Source organism: Pipistrellus kuhlii, unplaced genomic scaffold (genome assembly GCF_014108245.1).
Source record: "Pipistrellus kuhlii isolate mPipKuh1 unplaced genomic scaffold, mPipKuh1.p scaffold_m20_p_16, whole genome shotgun sequence".
Taxonomy (NCBI): Eukaryota; Metazoa; Chordata; class Mammalia; order Chiroptera; family Vespertilionidae; genus Pipistrellus; species Pipistrellus kuhlii.
This window is the reverse complement of record NW_023425471.1, coordinates 8,431,132-8,451,233: the sequence shown is the minus strand read 5'-3', so window position 1 is coordinate 8,451,233 and position 20,102 is coordinate 8,431,132. Positions and strand designations below refer to the sequence as shown.

At 37.3% G+C, this 20,102-nt stretch overlaps 1 pseudogene; it reads right to left on the bottom strand.

Moving 5' to 3' along the window:
* Positions 1-247: 247 nt before the first annotated feature.
* Positions 248-580, bottom strand: LOC118720117 (annotated as a pseudogene).
* Between the last annotated feature and the right edge of the window lie 19,522 nt (positions 581-20,102).

Genomic DNA, 20,102 nt, shown 5'->3' with positions numbered 1-20,102 from the left:
CAGCAGTGATACTTTTATGCTCTGTGAAAACTATTTGTAGAAATGATTTGTGTCGTGGAGAAATACATTAACTGCAAGACCACTGCTTCCACCATACTTTGCAGTATTTAATTGAAGAGTAATTTGGATTTTGATTAATTAATAACTTAATATTCTTGTTGCTACTTTCAACTCTTCACATATATCTCTATTTATGAGTCTTATTTAATCTTATAAATCCACTTTATTTATTTATTTTTTTGTAAGTTTAAATCCTTGAGGAGTACAACATTACACAGGTTCTGTGTCCAAAAGCCTAAGCAGGAAGGTTGCCTCAGAAATAAGCATGAATCATGCCACTGTTTCCATGAGCACGAGTTACCTTTCCCCTGATGACTCTGGTTTTGTTCACTTTGCCACCAGGAGTCACTCTGTTGTTCTTTGCTTTGCACATATAAGCACATTTCTTGCCTAGACAGAATTCTGTTTCACCTCAAGCATAAACACCTTCGATTTTAAGAAGAGCTCTGATTTCCCTCTGGTTCCAGAGGCCCCACTTCTATCCAGAAAAAATAGCCCTGGATCACAGCCTTCCACACATATTTGTCCTTACAGATGTCCTGTTCCCGCAACCTCCTCTGGCTCCAAGATGGTGGAAAGAGCTCTATCTGTGAGTTCTATATGTTTTAATTCTATCTCTCTCTCTCTTCCCTCCCCCCTCTCTCATATACACATATGAATAAATGATTACACTGAATGGCCAGATTATTATGATCTCTGAAAGCATAATAATCTGGCCACTCAGTGTATATCCTATATACAATAATAAAAGGCTAACATGCAAATTGTCCTCTCAACCAGGAGTTCAACCACTAGGCAGGCCAGCCAACCTCCCATGCCCCCTCCCCCTGGCCAGGATGGTCAGACCATATACATACACACACACACTCAGTGGCCAGATTATTATGCATTCAGAGATCATAATTATCTGGCCACTCAGGGTATATTCTTACTAGTGTGATGGAAATTGATTTTGAAGCTACAAGGTAACTTTGGGAAAAAATTTTACTTAAAAAAACACATGTTTTCAGATTCTAATTACATCTGTTTCCTGCTCCTAGATAAGCTTTATTTTCCTCTAAACCCACAACATATACATAAATCTGGTACAAAGTAAAACTACCTTTAGATTTTGAAACCTTTTATGTGGGCTTGAATTTTATGCAATAATTGAAGTGTGGGGACATAATCACTGAAGCATTTGAAAGGGTAAGTTTTACTCCTTCTCCTTGACAAACATGGGTAATACTTTACCAGGGACAAAAAAAAAAATGCTAACAAAATTCAGTGGAGGATACATTTGCATAATGCATCTTTTAACAAGGGAATGAGTGAGGGCATACGTGACAATGCTAGCATGATGTTCTCTACCTCCTGTCAATTATCCTTGAGTCACCCTGCAGTTTAAGCTTTAGGTCAATAAAATGAATTTCAAAGCAGAAGCCTTCAGCACCATAGAGGAATTAACTCTGTGGGGTTGCTTCCAAAAAGCAATGAATTTTCCATTGCTTTTGCCTCATACAATAATTTTTCTTCCAGTTTTTGCCTTCTGTTAGAAGGGTCTCTTATTCACACTTAATTCCATTTCTTGATAATGCCTTCTTATAAACAAATACTTCTCTCCTTTGGATATAATAAAACTGTAGATTTAAATTGCAATTTTTAAAATAAAGGGTACATGTAACAAATCTCTATCAAATATTTGCAAATAATTGTTTTGGGTTGAACATCACAATAGATTGTACATTTATTTCCAGTTTCATATGCTGTGCAATATGCTATCTTCCCACATCAAAAAATATCTAATTTTGCACTGGAAGGAATCAAGGCTTAAACTGATTCTTTGGTAGTTGGGGATAATCTGAAATCATTCTAATCTCCTCCCCTTGCACATCTGTAAACTCCATTCCAACAGTGAAAAACATCACTCCCACCATCTGCTACTGTTTACTTAATTGTTCAATTGCAATATACATGTATAGTGGTATCAGAATTCTTAACCCATCCTATGAAATAAAGAAGTAAAATGCTAATTGACTCTCATGTTGTCGCAAATATGGCGGCACCCACAGCCAATAAGGAGGGAATATGCTAATTGACTGCCCCACCCTCAAAGGTGGTGGTGCCTAGTCCCCTCAGCCTCCCTTCCCCAGGGTGGCAGTCGCAGTAAGGAATCCCTCAGTCTCCTCAGCCCCCAGGCACCCAGGGCTGGCCTAAGGTGCAAGCAAGCCTTGGATGGTGGCTGCTGAGCTGCCCAGGGCTGCCCAAGACTTGCACTGCTGGCAGTGGCAGCAACAGAGGTGTGAGGGGGGTGTTGCCTTCACCTGATCACCAGGTCGCCTCCCACCCCTGAGAGCTCCCTGACTCTGAGAGGGGCAGGCCAGGCTGAGGGAACCCCTCCAGTTTTAATGAATTTTAATGCACCGGGCCTCTAGTGTCTTCACAAGGAAGAATTTTATCAACTAGAGTGCAGTACTATGTACAGTTTCTTTTGCCTTTAGTCCTCCAGATTCTGCTCATTTCCAAAGTTCCTAGATCACCACCTTCCTCCTCCCCCTTCAGTGAAGTTGTTTCATGAATGTGTAACATAGTTATTTTGCCATATTATGTATTCTATCCTGGAATTCTTTGACCTCCTAAATGAGTTTGTTTCTAATTTGGGTATATTAAAGTTTACTCTGTGCCTTAAATTTCCCTGGATTTAATAAATGCATGCATTACATAGCCAGTCTTATGATACGATACAGAATAGTTTCATTTCCCTGAAGAATCTCCTATGCTTCATATAGTCAACCCTGGATACCATTCTCTCTATAGTTTTCCCTTTTTTAAAAGTCATGTCATTGGGAATCAAATAGGATTGGAATAATATTGACTCCTTTCAGGTACCAATATGCATTTAAGATTCATTTATGGTTTTTTTTTTCATGGTTTTATAACCAAGGTTTCTTTATCCATTCACCTATTGAAAATCCTGATTATTTCCAGTTATTTTTACAAGTATGAATAAAGCTGCTATAACCTTCATAGGCCAATTTTTGTGTTAGACATAAGTTTCTCAAATTTGATAAATACCTGTAGGATATAGTTTGCTGACTCCTGATTTCAGTATAGATGGATAATCCTAAAAGCCAAATATAGCTTGACAGTCTAATTTGTTGGATGGATCAATAAATTAATGAATATGTCCGCATGTTAAAATGTTTTCAACAGATTTAATGATGCCATGAATATCCTTCTCTATTAAAACTATCAGTTGGGAAATTTTTAATAATCTATACATTTCTGCTATTACAAACTTAATTATTACCAAAGTTCAAATGAAAGAAGGTAAAGTCACTTAGCTTTTTCTTGAAATTACTTTTATTCTCTACTTTGCCAAATATTTGAGTCTAAAAAATACAAGGCAAACAGTGAACCTATTTCCACTTAATTATAATTCAAAATGACAATTTTCCATTGCCTGCAATAAAAATGTAATAAAACCTTAGGCACCTAGGATTCAAGTAACTGTATCCCTCAAGAAATTAGCATCTTTAAATATTAAGAGGCCTTCGCAGAGTTAAAGAGTTAAGCTTCACAGGATAAGATAGAAAAACAGCACTCTCTAAACTCATGAATTTAAACTATTTGAAGAGTGAAAAGCACAAATTTTAGTGGACCAAAGAAATATAAGAGTTTTAAAGAATGGGATAACCAATTTAGGATTTTTGTTACCTAAGATAAAACTATTTAATGCCTATAGTAAAAATCCATTATTTTCGGGAAACCACCCATAGAATAAACTTTTGAAAACCCATAAGATGAAGATACTTAACTGTGAAATGCATAAAACATTATCTCATACATTTTCCTTTCTGAATGTACCAATTTCCTCTCAAATTGCAAATTAGGAAAAGACAGAACCCCAAGTTAATGGAATTTAACTAAAATATTTTATGTATGTGAATTTTCTCTCTGCCAATTTCTCAGACCTAGATTTCAGTTTGATTTCTTGTTCTCTGGTGCATGGGAGCGAATCTGTCTTTCCTGAAATTGCCTAAATCATCTCCTACTTATTCATTATCTCAACAATTAGTTCAAATTGCTAACATGTAAAGGCCAAAGACAGTGTAGTTCAGCAAATGAGTATCTGCTGTCTGTTTCATTGAAACTGGTGATTTACCTCAATGGCGATTCTCACTTTTTATCCAAGTTGGTGGAAAAGAGACGCATATAGGATGGAAGCTACTGGGTTTCAGAATTCAACTTCTAGGAAACCCAATTTAAATATTTTGGCCAAGATCAATGGTGTATCATTTAAATTTCAGTCTTGTACATTCTTCTTAAGAATAATCTTTATTTGGCCCAGCTGGGCATGGCTCAGTGGTTGAGCATTGATCAGTGAACCAGGAGGTCACAGTTAGATTCCCAGTTAGATTCCCACTGAGGGCACATGCCTGGGTTGTGGGCTCGATCCCCAGTAGGGGGCGTGCAGGAGGCAGCTGATCAATGATTCTCTCTCATCATTCATTTCTCTCTCTCTCTCTCTCTCTATCTCTCTCTCTCTCTCTCTCTCCCTCTCTCTCTCTCTCCACATCTGAAGTCAATAAAATTATATATTTTTAAAAAATAATCTTTATTTAAATTGTCTTTTTTATTTTATTGGTTTTTTACAGAGAGGAAGGGATAGGGATAGAGAGTTAGAATCATTGATGATAGAGAAACATCAATCAGCTGCCTTCTGCACACCCCTTACTAGGAATGTGCCTGCAACCAAGGTACATGCCCTAGACCAGGATAGAACCTGGAACCCTTCAGTCCACAGGCCCACGCTCTATCCACTGAGTCAAACCAGTTAGGGCTTAAATTGTTTATTATTATTATTATTATTATTATTATTAATGTGAATGGGTTGTACTTTTCTATTACATGTTGTAATTGTTTATTGCTGGCATATAGTGAGGCTTACAATGTTTAAACAGAATTAACTTCTCAATAGTAAACTTTTATGGTAATTATTTTTTATTTTCTCAATAAACAATCATTACTGGTATTAGCAGAACATGGACGTGATAAGAGATTAAGTTGAAAAGGATGTTGGGTCCATAATAGTCATATGTTTTGATATGTGTCTCCATCCCACAGGCCACAATGGACTGAACCATGTGTATATATTTGACATAGGCTGAGTCAGGCACTCTCTTTCCTTGGAATTTAGAATAGGAACTGAAAAATAAACCAAAACGTTCTGTGAAAGTACATACAACTATAATATGTAAAGGGAAAAGTTTTGTGGTAGTCATATAAAAAGAATATGTGCGTAGTAGAAAAATTTGAAGAAAGGAGAAATAGAGAGAGAATCCTGGATACTTTCCAGTTCTTCCCTAAGATGGCTGCATTCCTGGCCTTGTGTTTCACCAGGCACCTGTCTATCCTTATAACACATTCCTCTCTTTTGCTAAAGCTAGCCTGATTTGCTTTCTGTTACTTGTGATCAATTAACCTAAGAGAATATGTATTACCGCTACCAGAGCAGCTTTTCCAAATTCTTCTATAATTCTTCACCTCCCTGTAGAAAGTAAATGACTACAACTTATTTTTTCCATATCCCCAGCACTGAATCAGTACTCAATAAATATCTACAAAATGATGAAAGAGAAAAGCTTGTCTGGGAGGGAGACACAGCATGAAATATTTCTTCATGAACTATTGTTTTTTAAACCCTTAGAAGAGCTTTTCATAAATTGCATTCACTGGCTACCCACTGGCTCAAGATGGAAATAAGTGTTCAGTGCAAAATGGTTCCACAGTAGTTATGTATTGAAAATACTGTGTTGCTCAGAGTTAGCAATTTTTTACAGTACTAATTCTGAGAGCCTTCAAAATGATATAGAAGGTAATAAAACTATCAAGGTATCCCATACTCCTTGACAATGGAATCCTCCCCCCCCCCAAAAAAAAAAAATCACAGAACTCAGCAAAACAAAACAAAACAAAAAAAAACCCTGCTTTTACAAATGATTAGAAAAGACATTTCTCCCAAGAAGATATACAAAGGCCTACAAGCAGATGAAAAGACGCTCAACATTACTAATCTTTAAGGAAATGTAAATCAGAACCACAATGTGATACCACTTCACCACTTCATCCCATTAGGATGGCTACTATATATATATATATATATATATATATATATATATATATATATATATATATTAAGCAAACAGTCAAACCAGTAAATAACAAATATTGATGAAGATGTAGAGAAATTTGAACCCTTGGGCATTGTTGGTAGGAATGTAAAATGGTACAACCATTATAGAAAGCAGTATCATAGTTTCTGAAAAAATGAAAAATAGAATTATACCATATGACCCAGAAGTTTCACTTCAAAATAATAGAAAGCGAGTCTCAAAGAAATATCTGTAAACCCTTGTTCATGGTAGAATTATTCACAATAGCCAAAAGGTGTAAGAAATCCAACTAATCATCTGTGGATGAATGGATACACAAAATGTGGTATAAACATACAATGGATTATTATTCAGAGTTAAAAAGGAAGGAATTTCTTACATGTTACAAGGAATGAACCTTGAAGACATCGTTAAGTGAAAAAATTCAGTCACAAAAATACTATGTTATTTAAATTATATGAGCTATCTAGAGTAGTCAAATTCATAAATGCAAAACAATAGAATGGTGATCATCAGGAGGTTGTAGGGAGAGAGGTGTGAGGAATTATTTTTTAATGGGTATAGAGTTTCAGTTTAGAAAAGAAAAGGTTTTAGAGATTGGCTGCCGAACAGTGTAGATTTATTTAACACTCCTGACCTATACACTTAAAAATGTTTAAGATAGTACATTTTATGTTATGTGTATTTTACCGCTATTAATTTTTTGTTTAAAAATTCACAAAACAGTATCCTCAGAAAAAATATTTTTAGAAATAATGCCAAGACAATTTTATGGTGCATTGCTCCCAAAAGCACATACATTGAAACAAAGGCATTCTTTTTTTCCCCCCTGTAAATACATCTCAGATTTTATTTTATTTTTTATTGATTATGGAATCACATATTTGTCCTAATGCCCCCATTCCCACTCCAAACCCCTCCCCACATATGCCCCCACCCCCCTGTTGTCCGTGACCACTGGTTAGGCTTATATGCATGCACACAAGTCCTTTGGTTGATCGCTCCCCCTTACCCCCACCCTCCCCTACCTTCCCTCTGTAGTTTGACAGTCTGATCAATGCTTCCCTGTCTCCAGGTCTGTTTTTGATTATCAGTTTATGTTGTTCATTACTTCCCCTAGATGCATGAGATCATGTGATACAAGAAATATAAGAACTGAAAATGAGACAAGCCATAATGGTTATGCTGAGAGGCAAACGAATCAGTCTGTAGTGAGTTTCTTTCTAAGCCTATAGTTCTTTTGAGTCCCAATTTCAATGTCAAACAGTTCCTTATGAGTACATGTCACCCATGATATTTCAGTTCTGGATGGTGGGCAAATGGTTGTGATACAGGTTCAACTGTCTCTGGTTTGGTCCTGGGCATCCTTCAGCAACACACAGCTGCTGAAACAAAGCCATTCTTACATGAAGTAATGGCAATGGTTAACTTAGCTTCTCTGTGAAATTTCCAGCATAGTAAGTTTAAGATAGTCAGTGTAATGCAGCCCCCACTTGTATCCTCTTGAGAGTAGGTGAAAACCGCATAGCTACATTTTCTTTCCTGATAGATAACTTTTAACATTTTATTATTATGGTGGCCTCTCCTTTCCATCTATAAATATATGGTGCCAGAGAATGATGACATGGACAGAACTTTCAGGGCTGATAAATAGCAACCATCTCCCTCTACCTACGTCCCTATTTTAGTAGGCACAGCACAGCCTCAAGGAGACCTCTAAGGTCAAGTGTAGACTTCTAAGGATCCAGCAAGAGTGAATAGGGTGGTAGGTTCCAAGTTTTGGGTCAATTTATCTCATCTGAACAAAATCCTCTGTATCTCCAATGCTTCCCTTTTACTGATCATCACATATTCTGAGAGACAATAAAATAATTTGTCATAATACTACTGCTGCCATTTGCAAGATTCCATTTCATCACATAATCTCTCTTACCTGTAGTCTGCTCTGAAACCTGGGGCCAGTACCAGAACAACATTCTTGCAGCCACACTGAAGCGTAATGAATAGAAATGAGTTATAAATATAAGATGATGTATAAATCTTTTAGCACCAAAGACTTGGGATGTTTTAAGTACACAAAGTACAGACTAATAAGACTATCAATCCTATTTCCAATGTATAGACAGTTAGAAAGTGGGATCCCATTTACCCCTGCCCTTAGAGTTCCATCAACGAAGAGAAATGTGCCCTTTTGCCTTCCTTGGCAAACAGTAAATTTTCCTGGAAATGTTAAGGCCCTGTGAGATGGGGTTATAATATATCTGCAATGTAACTAGACTCATTATGGGAAGTTTTCTTTTTTTCCCCTTTTTTTATTTGGAATTTTTGCAGTGACATCCTATCTAATAAAGAGGGAATATGGTAATTGACCCTCACACTATCACAAATATTGTGGCAACCACAGCCAATAGGGAGGGAGTATGCTAATTGTCTGCCCCACCCACAAAGATTGCAGTGCCCACAGCCAATAATTAGGAAATATGCTAATTGATTACCCTGCCCTAAAATATGGCAGTGCCCACAGCTAATAATAACGCCCCCCCTCCAATGCATGAATTTTCATGCACTGGGCCTCTAGTTGGTTCATAAAATTACATATGTATCAGATGTACAATTCTATAATACATCATCTGCATATTATATTGTGTGTTCATAACCCAATGTCAAGTCTCTGTCCATCACCATTTACCACTTCTTTACACTCTTATACCTCCCCTGACCATGGTTTCTTTCTGGGTATCTGTGTATGAGTATTTTCTTTTGCTTAATCCCTTCACCTTTTTTACCCAGCCTCGTAACCTTCCTCCCTTCTAATAGCTGTCAGTCTGTTCTCTGTATGTATGAGTCTGTTTTTATTTTGTTCATTAGATTCCACATGTGAAAGCATATGGTATTTATCTTTCTCTGACTTATTCACTTAGCATAATACTCTTCAGGTCCATCTATGCTGTCACAAAGGATAAGAGATCCTTCTTTCTTAGGACTGAGTAATAATCTATTGTATAAATGTACCGTAGCTATTTAGTCTACATACCTACTGATGGACACTTGGGTTGCTTCCATAATTTGGCTATTATATGAACATGGGGGGTGCATACAGTCTTTCAAATTAGTGTTTCAAGTTCCTTGAGATAAATTCCCAAAAGTGGAATTACTGGATCAAATGGGAGTTCTATTTTTAATTTTTGAGGTAACTCCATACTGCTTTCCATAGTGTCTGCACCATTTTATATTCCCCCCAACAGTGCACAAGGGTTCCCTTTTCTCCATATCCTAGCCAATGTTTGTTGTTGATTAATTGATGATAGCCATTCTGATAATTATAACGTAATATCTCATTACAGCTTTAATTTGTTTCTTTGATGACTGGTGATGTTGAACATCTTTTCATATGTCTATTGGCCATTTGTATGTCCTCTTTGGAGAAGTGTCTATTCAGGGCCTTTGTCCTTTTTTAAAAAATTGGATTGTTTTGGTATTGTTGTTGTTTTGGTTTTTTTTTATGTTGAGTCATCTACATTTTTATAAATTTTGGATATTGACCCCTTATCAGATGTATCATTAGTGAACATGTTCTTCTGACCAGTGGGTTGTCTTTTAATTTTATTGATGGCTTCCTTTGCTGTGAAAAAAAAAAACTTTTTAGTTTTATGTAGTCCAATTTGCTTATTTTTTATTTTGTTTCCCTTGTCTGCGGAGATATGTCTATGGCCATACCACCCTGAACACACTCTATCTTATATGGAGAGTTTTCTTTCTGTCTGTCTTTTTTAAAAAATATATTTTATTGATTTTTTTTTTACAGAGAGGAAGGGAGAGGGATAAAGAGCTAGAAACATCGATGAGAGAAAAACATCAACCAGCTGCCTCCTGCACACCCCCCACCAGGTATGTGCCTGAAACCAATGTATATGCCCTTGACTGGAATCGAACCTGGGACCTTTCAGTCTGCAGACCAATGCTTTATCCACTGAGCCAAACAGGTTTTGGCTCTTTCTGTCTTTCTCTTCCTTTCTTTCTTCCTTCCTTCCTTCCTTCCTTCCTTCTTTCCTTCCTTCCTTCCTTCCTTCATTTATTTTGTTAATCTTCACCAAAGGTTTTTTTTTTTTTTTTCATTGATTTTTAGAGAGAGAGTGGAAGGGTGGAGGAGAGACACACAGAGAGAAAAGTCATTGTGAGAGAGACATATCAATTGGTTGCCTGCTGCACGTGCCCCAACCAGGGCCGGAATAGATAGAGCCTGCAATGGATGGAGTACATGCCCTTGACCAGGAATTGAAACTACAATCCTTCAGTCCAAGGGCTGACTCTATACATTGAGGCAAATTGGCCAGGGATGGACAGGTTTCTTATTTCAGAGTATTCAGTTGTACAGAGATGCTAATCTGCTAGCATTTGACTACACTGAAGGCATCAGACTGAGTGAATATTAATGATGAAATTGTTTCCATACTATATAGCTAACATAATGAAAGCAAAACATGCAAGTTAAAAAAATCAAAGCTGACAGTTTTTAAATCTTAATAAGTTTCCATTTTCAACTGTGTTGAGTTTTAATATTGAATAATTTAGTCTTTATTAAGGTCCTGGTAGTTAAAATTACATTTCTCTGAGTTTCTGAAAATATGATAAAAGTTGACTAATAGTTTCTTTGTTGTTAAAGTAGTAAACAACTCTCAATGGTGCCCAATTCTATTATGGAACATCTCCAACATACTCTGTAGTCTTACACCCACCAAAATTTTACTTGTAAGTAAAAAAAAAAAAATCTATGTTAAAGAGGCTAATGTTGGGGGGTGGGGGGGAGGCGCGCAAGATGACGGCATAGGTAAACACCTAAACTCCTGCCTAGTACAACAATTTCAAAACTACAACTAAAAGACAAAATGAACATCATCCAGAGCCACAGGAAAGCTGGCTGAGTGGAAATTCTACAACTAGAAGGAAAGAGGAAAGCACACAGAGAATCAAAGGAGTTGTGGAAGTAAAGGCAGAGGTACGGAGGCATGCACACAGGCGGCTGAGTGCCTGGCTGGCTTTCTCTAGTGGGAAGGAGACAAAAGCTCCCAACTGCACTGAACCCCAGTTCTGACTACACTGAACCCCAGTTCCAGGAGAAACCCTAGGGACTCAGGCTTATATGTGGGGAATCTGGACTGTCAAGTGGAAACTCAGGGGAGCCTTGAAGTAGAGGTCTATAGGTGTGCATGCGAGTACATGCAGAGAGGATTTACTGCTGAATGCCACTGGCTTTCTCTAGTGAGTGGGAAACAGAAGCTCTCTCACTATGCTGAACTCCAGTTGAGGGCGAGAATCTGGGAATACAAATTCATTGGGGGAGAAACTAGACTATCTGGCAGTGGGCAAAACTCGAGGGCAGCTTACTCTTAGAGGTGCTTGCAGCGATGACTGAGGGACACTGAGACCTAGGGGCATCATAGGGCAGGGCTGACTGGAAGCCAAGACTGTATTCTCAGCCCTGAGTCTCCAACCCATCCAAGCTGAGCACCAAAGCTTTTGCAATTCTGTAAGTCTTGTCTCATAAAGCTGTCTCCATCACAGAAGTTCTCCTGGCATAGACACAGCTGATCCTCACAGCCAATTGGCCTGGAGGTCAATTTCTCCCAGTGATACCAACAACAATCAAAGTTTAACTACAACAAGACTGCACACAGTCCACAAAGGGGTGCACCAAGAGTGTCCACCTCAGGTAACAGGGGAGGCCGAACCACTGGGACATATAGGACACCTTGCACACAAAACTACCCTACCAACTCAGTGAAGCAGCGAAAAAGCGAAGACAAAGAAAAAGATAACAATGAAAAAATTGAGGAAAAGAAATGACTGGATATAGAGTTCGAAACCACAGTTAGATGGTTTTTCAAAAATTTCCTAGAAAAGGCCAATAAATTTAGTGAGACCATCAAGAATATGAAAAAGGACCAACTAGAAATTAAACGGACTGAAATAAAAAAATATTATAAAGACCCAACAGCAGACTAGAGGACTGCAAGAATCAAGTCAAAGATTTGAAATACAAAGAAGCAAAATACACTCAATTGGAAAAGCAAAAAGAAAAAAAAAGAAAAAAATGTGAAGATAGTGTAAGGAGCCTCTGGGACAACTTTAAGTATACCAACAACAGAATTATGGGTGTGCCAGAAAGGAAAGTGAGCAAGATAGAAATAATGACTGAAAACTTCCCCCACCTGGTGAAAGAAATAGACTTACAAGTCCAGGAAGCACACATAACCCCAAACAAAAGGAATCCAAAGAGGACCACACCAAGACACATCATAATTAAAATGCCAAGAGCAAAAGACAAAGAGAATATTAAAAGCATCAAGAGAAAAAGTTAATTACCTACAAGGGAGCACCCATAAGATTGTCAGCTGATTTCTCAACAGACACTATGCAGGCTAGACAGAGTGCAAGAAATATTCAAAGTGATGAACAGCAAGAAACTACAACCAAGATTACTCTACCCAGCAAAGCTATCATTCAGAATTGAAGGGAAGATAAAGAGCTTCACAGATATGATAAAGCTAAAGGAATTCATCAACACCAAACAAGCATTATATGAAATGCTGAAAGGTATTCTTTAAGAAGAGGAAGAAGAAGAAAAAGGTAAAGATAAAAATTATGAACAACAAATACATATCTATCAACAAGTGAATCTAAAAATCAAGTGAATTAAAAATCTGAGGAACAGAATAAACTGCTGAATATAATAAAATCAGGGGCATAGAACGAGAGTGTACTGACAATTCTTGGGGGGAAAGAGATTGAGGGAGTGCAAGAAGAGACTGGACAAAAATTGTAAACCTATGGATGAGAACAGAAAGGGGGAGGTAAGGGCAGAGGATGGGGTGGAAATTGGGTAGAGGGGAGCTATGCGGGGGGGGGGGGGGGAAGGGGGGAGAGGAACAGTTGTAATAATCTGAACAATAACGATTTATTAATTTTTTTAAAAAAGACAAAAGAAGAAGAAGAAGAAGAAGAAGAAGAAGAAGAAGAAGAAGAAGAAGAAGAAGAAGAAGCCGCCGCCGCCGCCCTGGGAATATAAAGTACAGCAGAAGGAATATAGTCAATAATATTCTAACAACTATGTATGGTGTCAGATAGGTGACAGATTTATTGGGATGATCACTTAGTATGTTATATAATATCTAATCACTAGAGTATACCCCTGAAGATAATATAATATTGTATATAAACTGTAATTTAACAATAAAAAATGATTTTTAAAAAAAGAGGCGAGTGTGTTTTTATGCAACTAATTTAAGGGCCTTTGCATATAACCTTCTGATATAGAGTTAATGCAAAATGAAACCATTTAATTAGTAATCCTGATGCCAAAATACCTTCTGAGTCTATTAGAAAAATTATGTGTTGGCCCAATCAGCTGAATCATTACCATGCTAATGCAGCACACTGGTAATTTGTCTTCAGCATCTGGCACTCTAATTTTTTAAGAAATAAGGGGAAGGAGATGCATATACCTGCAGGCCTAGTCCCTCTAGCAAAGTTTCTGGTATCCCACTTCCAATACATCTTCTTAACTTCCCATTCATATGCTGGTCTGCAAATCATACAGAAAATATTCTAGCCACTGAGGGAAATGAGATAGCAATAGAGACATTTTTCTCTCCATTTCCTTTATGAGCCTGAGAGACAATGTTCAAAGAGACTTCTTAGGTATAAAAGAAATAAAGCAGATGAGTCTCCTCTTTTTTACGGTAAATCAGAATTGAGCTAACAAAACTCTTCCCAGAAGAAAATACTCCTCATTTCTAGTTTCATTTCTCTTGCACTTTTTCAGAGCCTCTCTTTTTCTCCTTGGAGAAAGGTGTAAATGTAGATAATATAGAGCAGTGGTTCTCAACCTTCCTAATGCCACGACCCTTTAATACAGTTCCTCATGTTGTGGTGACCCCCAACCATAAAATTATTTTCGTTGCTACTTCATAACTGCAATTTTGCTATTGTTAATGAGTCATAATGTAAATATCTGTGTTTTCAGATTATCTTAGGCTCTACAGCAGTGGTCGCAACCCACAGGTTGAGAACCGCTAGCAAGGTCACCTAAAACCATCAGAAAACACAGATATTTACATTATGATTCATTAACAGTAGCAAAATTACAGTTATGAAGTAGCAACGAAAATAATTTTATAGTTGGCGGTCACCACAACATGAGGAACTGTATTAAATGGTCTTGGCATTAAAAAGTTGAGAACCATTGATATAGACAAATCATTGGCTGTAACTGAGGAAAGGAGCTCAAAGAAGCCATCAATTTACAGACAAGCAAAGTTATCAAGTGACTTCTCCAAGCTCTTCTCAGTTAATCCAAGTTTATATATACATGTACTCAGTAGCAGACCCAAATAAAACCACCACAACAACAACAAAAACAAAAATAAACAAGAACATGTGAAATCTTATTTCCTCTCCAGAAAGACAGCTAGATACTTCGTTGAGCATTAAGTATAAAAAACCATTTTGGATGAAATTGATCTCACAATCTTTCTCCATTTCAGCATCACAACCCAGACAAATGAAACCTACCTAACCCCCAATACATCATCAGTGACTTAACTTCTTCCAAAATGGCAAGTTTTCTCATGATCATTTCAAACCAGAGAACCTATTAAAACACTAGTTACATTGCTCTAGCTGGTTTGGTTCAGTGGATAGAACGTTGTCCTATGGACTGAAGGGTTCCAGGTTTGATTGCAGTCAAGGACATATACCTAGGTTGCAAGCTTGATCTCTGGCTCTGGTTGGGGTGCATTCAGGAGGCAACCATTTAATGTGTCTATCTCACATTCATGTTTTTCTCTATCTCCCTTCCACTTTCTCTAAAAAAAATTCAATGGAAAAATATCCTTGGGTGAGGTTAAACAACCCCCCCCCCAAAAAAAAAAAAAAAAAACTAAAAAAAACCAAAAACTAAATACAGCCTCTGACCAAGTAGCTCAATGGGTTAGAGTGTCATCCAGATATGCCAAGGTTGCAGGTTTGATCTCTAGTCTAGGCAACCAATGATTGCATAAATAAGTGGTGGAACAATAAATTGATCTCTCTCTCTCTCTCTTTCTCTCTATCTCCATCTCTCTCTTTCTCTTCCTTACTCTCAAATCAATAGATAAAATTTTTTTAAAAACCCACAAAACACTAAGTACTTACCTATAGAGGTACATTTGATTAGGGAATAATAGCAGGTAAACACCAACCTCTAGATCTGAATATAATTGTTACAATGACCATGATAAAATATTTTCAATTGCTTAGTGATTCTCTACTGGAAAGGATTCAATAGAAACTCAGGCACACACATTCAGAACAAACCTTACTTTTGGGCCCATACTACTGTATATTCTAAAGACTTTTCTGGAGCATCTCGAAGACAATTTTTAAAGGCAAAAGTCAACTTCAAAACCCATTTTTCAGTTTCTAAAGCATTAATCCCTTCTGACCTGATTGAAACTGTGGAGGTCCAGCGATAGCAAGAGGCTTATCCTATTTCATTTAATACAGACTAGCCCCTGTAATTACAACTTTAAAGTATTTTCTAGGCTTCAAACACTTGTCCATAAAAGAGCAGCTCGAGGCATATTAATAAAGTATCATTCCAAGAAAAAACATTTTCACCTTCTGAAATTCAAGTTTTTGTGACTTCTAGAAATCTGGCTCTTTCTCACATGCATGGTCAGGGCAAAATCAGTAGCAATGATGTAAACTTTATTATTCAATGACCTGTGTATACAGATGGTTGTCCCTTGTTTCAAGAAGGGAAGAATGCCAGGATCACAAGCAATCCCAAGTGAAGAGCTGTGCTTGACACACTTATCATTGGAGTTGGATAATGTTTAGGGGCAAGATGCCAGGAGTTTTGTTTTCTTTGGAATTTCATCGTGCTTTTAAAATGATTTTTTCTTTCACAGGCCCCTTTAGTGCCTTTAAAAAGATCCACTTTCCTGACTCATCCGAGAGGACAGAGTGTGCTCTGAGATGAACAGAAGCGTCTCCTTGCTCTGGTAAGAGGTGGCTCTCTAAGTGCCTTATATGTTCTGTCTTCAATGAATTCTACCCACACGAAACCCCATTGGTAGTGAAGACAAATACCACTTTGGTCTTTGGAGACAGCCTGAGTGCTTACTGCTGGTGATAGCTGGTGATAGCCAAGGAGCTACTTTTCAGACTCAGGAACTAAAAAAAAAAAATGTTGGAGAAGAAATGTTTGACTCTCTACCTTCTCTTTCTTTTCGCCACTGAGGAGGGTCATAGTAATTGTTAACAAAGCTGAAATACAGAGACAGGCTACACAAAACTGGAGCTCCCCCTTAATCTCACTCCAGACACCCTATTATGTAGAATTAATGGAAACTGGTACTTATAAAGTATGGCTGATCCCCACCGCTATCATAGCCAGGTCCCCTCAGCCAACTGCCAACATCTGCCTTTTTTTTTTTTTTTTTTTTTTTTTTTTTTTGCCCTTGAGCTTTCGGAGTAAGAAAGGCTGATCAATAATTGCCTCCCTTCAAGAATAGCCCTTGTCCCTCAGGTGAGATAACTCTGAGGTATTGACCTACTCTCTCCCAGTGTGATTAAGCTAGTTACCACACTAGTAATAGCACAATTTTATTGTCAGGATTCAATTCTTCATTTCATTTTCCCACTCCTCTAATGTGTTTCTGAAAATCACATACTAAATAAATAGACCTTGAATACCACCAACTGTACCCATGAGAGCCATTTATAACATCTCTTAGCCTGATTAGCAAAGAAGATAATGTTTAAAAATTAAATAATAAATAAAGTAAAATAAAATAAAATAAAATAAAATAAAATACCATAGCCTGACTGGCATGGATCAGTGGTTGAGCAGCTGATCAATGATTCTCTCTCATCGTTGGCGTTTCTATCTCTCCTCTCTTTCCCTTCCTCTCTCTGAAATCAATAAAAACATATTTTTTAAATAATAAAATAAAATACTTCAGCATTGGCTACATGATACAAATATGTCAGTTTTAAACTGCTCTTTGGAGCTATGAGTTTATCCTAATAAGAAAGGCCATTTCAGGAATGGCTATGACAAATTTTTCCACTATCTTTATCTCCCATCAATAATAGAAGTTTTGGTAGTTAGCATAATCAATGGTAGAAATGGATTTTCATTGGTGAAATTTATAACTTGCTAATCAGGCTAAGAGATGTTAGAAATGGTTCTCATGGGTATAGTAGGTGGTATTCAAGGTCTATTTATTGACTAAACTAAAGATACTACTCATTTTTGAGAGTCTAGCAAGCTCTTTATATTTATCATTAATACATGTTTAATCCTAAACCGGTAATCCAATTTTTGTTCTGGAATATTCCTGATCACCTTTCTATAGTGGATGGTTAGTCAGTTCCACCACTACAATAATACTCTATGTCAGGTGAAAATTTTATGCAAGTTACTTAGGGAGCACCTGGAAGAACAGAATTTTTAGGATTTCTAGAGTTTGGGATTATATGGCTCTCCATGCATGGTTGTTAATACTGTGAATGTCTCTGTGTGTAGGATTTGACCTGAGACTTTATTTTATTACCAAATTGTAGGAGATATGCCAACCTTCACCTAACTCTAAGTTTTGGTGGGTCCTGAGAGCTTCTAAAATAAGCCTAAGATCTGTGATGAGCAAATTGCCTTACCTCCTTGCCCTACTCCTTCACCACAAAATGTTATAGATTTCCCATAATGCACAAGACAATCTTGTTGAATGCCCCATTGGCAACCATTTTTCACAATGAGGATTGGATCATTTCATCCCATTGGGCTGCCCTTTTTGGTTCCAACTCTGGTCTTGGGTGAGTCTTTTCTAAACTCCTTTCTTATCCTGGATGATAGGTTTCAGCCCTCTTAAACTGGTTCTTTACCATTGCTTGTATCAAATCTATCCATCCATCCATTCATTCGTTCAACAATTAATTGAAAACTTTCTATTTATCATGTAGAGTTATAGACCCAGGCGATATTTAAGTTAATTAGACAGATAAGATCTTGTGAGTAAAGATAAATAAAATAGTGAACAAGTCAATAACATAATTTCAGATACTGTTAAATGCTATGAAAAATAAAATAAGATTATGGACATGGCATCACAAAATAGCAGGGAGGTGACTATTTTGGAAAGAATGGTTTAAAAAAAAAACAACACCACCACTATGAGGGTAAATAAGGAGTACATGAAGCAAAGATCTTATAATCCTCTGCACAAACCCTCCAGAGGTATAATAGAATTAGTCATCAGTGTGGTTTGCAATGAAGAGTGGCTCTGAGAGCTTAAGAGTTCATTTTAACCTGTTAAGAACAGCCAGATCCTCACCTCAAGGTTTAACCAAAGTATGAAAGAATCACTTAAAGAACCAAGATCCACTTAGCTTTCTTTGAAGCACTATAATGCACAATTAGCACTATTAACTGTTTTCATTGAATTGGTCAGTTGCATCAATTTGTATAAACTGATTGGTTTGGCAATTTGTAGTCTACAAATAGACAAAGAAAATCAGTGAAAGCCCAGCTTAACTTAATTAGTATTGATGAAGCACTGAAAAACATAAAATCTGAGATTTAGAGAGGTTGTTTTTTTTCCTTTTTCTTTTAATTAAATTCATTGGGGTTACATTGATTAATATGATCATACGAGAGGCCCGGTGCATGAAAATTCATGCACTGGAGGAGGGTTCCTTAGCATGACCTGCCCCCTCACAATCTAAGAGCCCTCAGGGGTGGAGGTAACCCAGTGATCAGGGAAATGCGACACCCCCATCACACCTCTGCTGCTGCCACTGCCGGCAGCAAAAGCCTCGGCTTGTCCTGGTTACCTGAGCCTCAGGTGGCCCTGAGCAGCTGGGAAGCTTCCATCCTAGGCTTGCCTGCACCTTGGCCAGCTCTGGGCAGCTGGGAAGCTGACATCTGAGGCTTGCCTGCGCCTCAGGTGTTGGCTGGGCAGCTGAGGGGCTGAGGGGACTGGGAGATTCTGGAGGCAGGTGTGTGGCAAGGCTGGGCCTGCCTGGGGGTGGACCCAGCCTTGCCACTCGCCAGCTGCCCTGGAAGAGCTGAGGGGACTGTGTGCTGCCATCTTGTGGCTGTGGATGCCACCATCTTTGAAGGTGGGGCAGTCAATTAGCATATTCCATCCTTATTGGCTATGGGCACTGCCATCTTTGCAATGGTGTGAGGGTCAATTCCATATTCCCTCTTTATTAGATAGGATAGGTTTCAGGTGTGGGTTTCTAGGTAGAGAATCTTTAGAAAGATCGGTGTACTTAGAAAAATAAAAACGAGTTCCAGAAAATTAACCAAAAATGCTCACTTTGCACACCATAGTCCTCATGTTTTTACTGCTACTTACCAATAAATATTTTTTAAAGATTCTTGGCATTTATATCTTACTTATTGTAAAATAGTTTGTCATGAGCTGTTTTTAATTTTAAATATAAAATAATATGAGCATTAAAATTAAAAAAAATAGGAAAATAAAACACCCACTAATCTACTATCAATTTAATATTTACCTTTCACATTTGGTTCATCAAAATATTTACATTATTTTAACCAGAGTATTATTTAAATCTAGAATTATATGTATTTCCATATTGCTATATAGTGTCTATGTTTTGTTTAATGCCTATAAACTATTCCATTGAGCAACTATTTCCTAATTTAATTATCACTTCTCCTGTTTTAGCTATTTGCAATGCTTTTAATTTTTATTGTCATTTGAAAAATATCTTAAAGCATAAGACTGTTCCAGAATTTGGATTATTTCCTTAGGCAAAAGTTCCAGAAGGAAATTTACTATACCGAAGGATTTAAATAGTTTTATAGTTCTT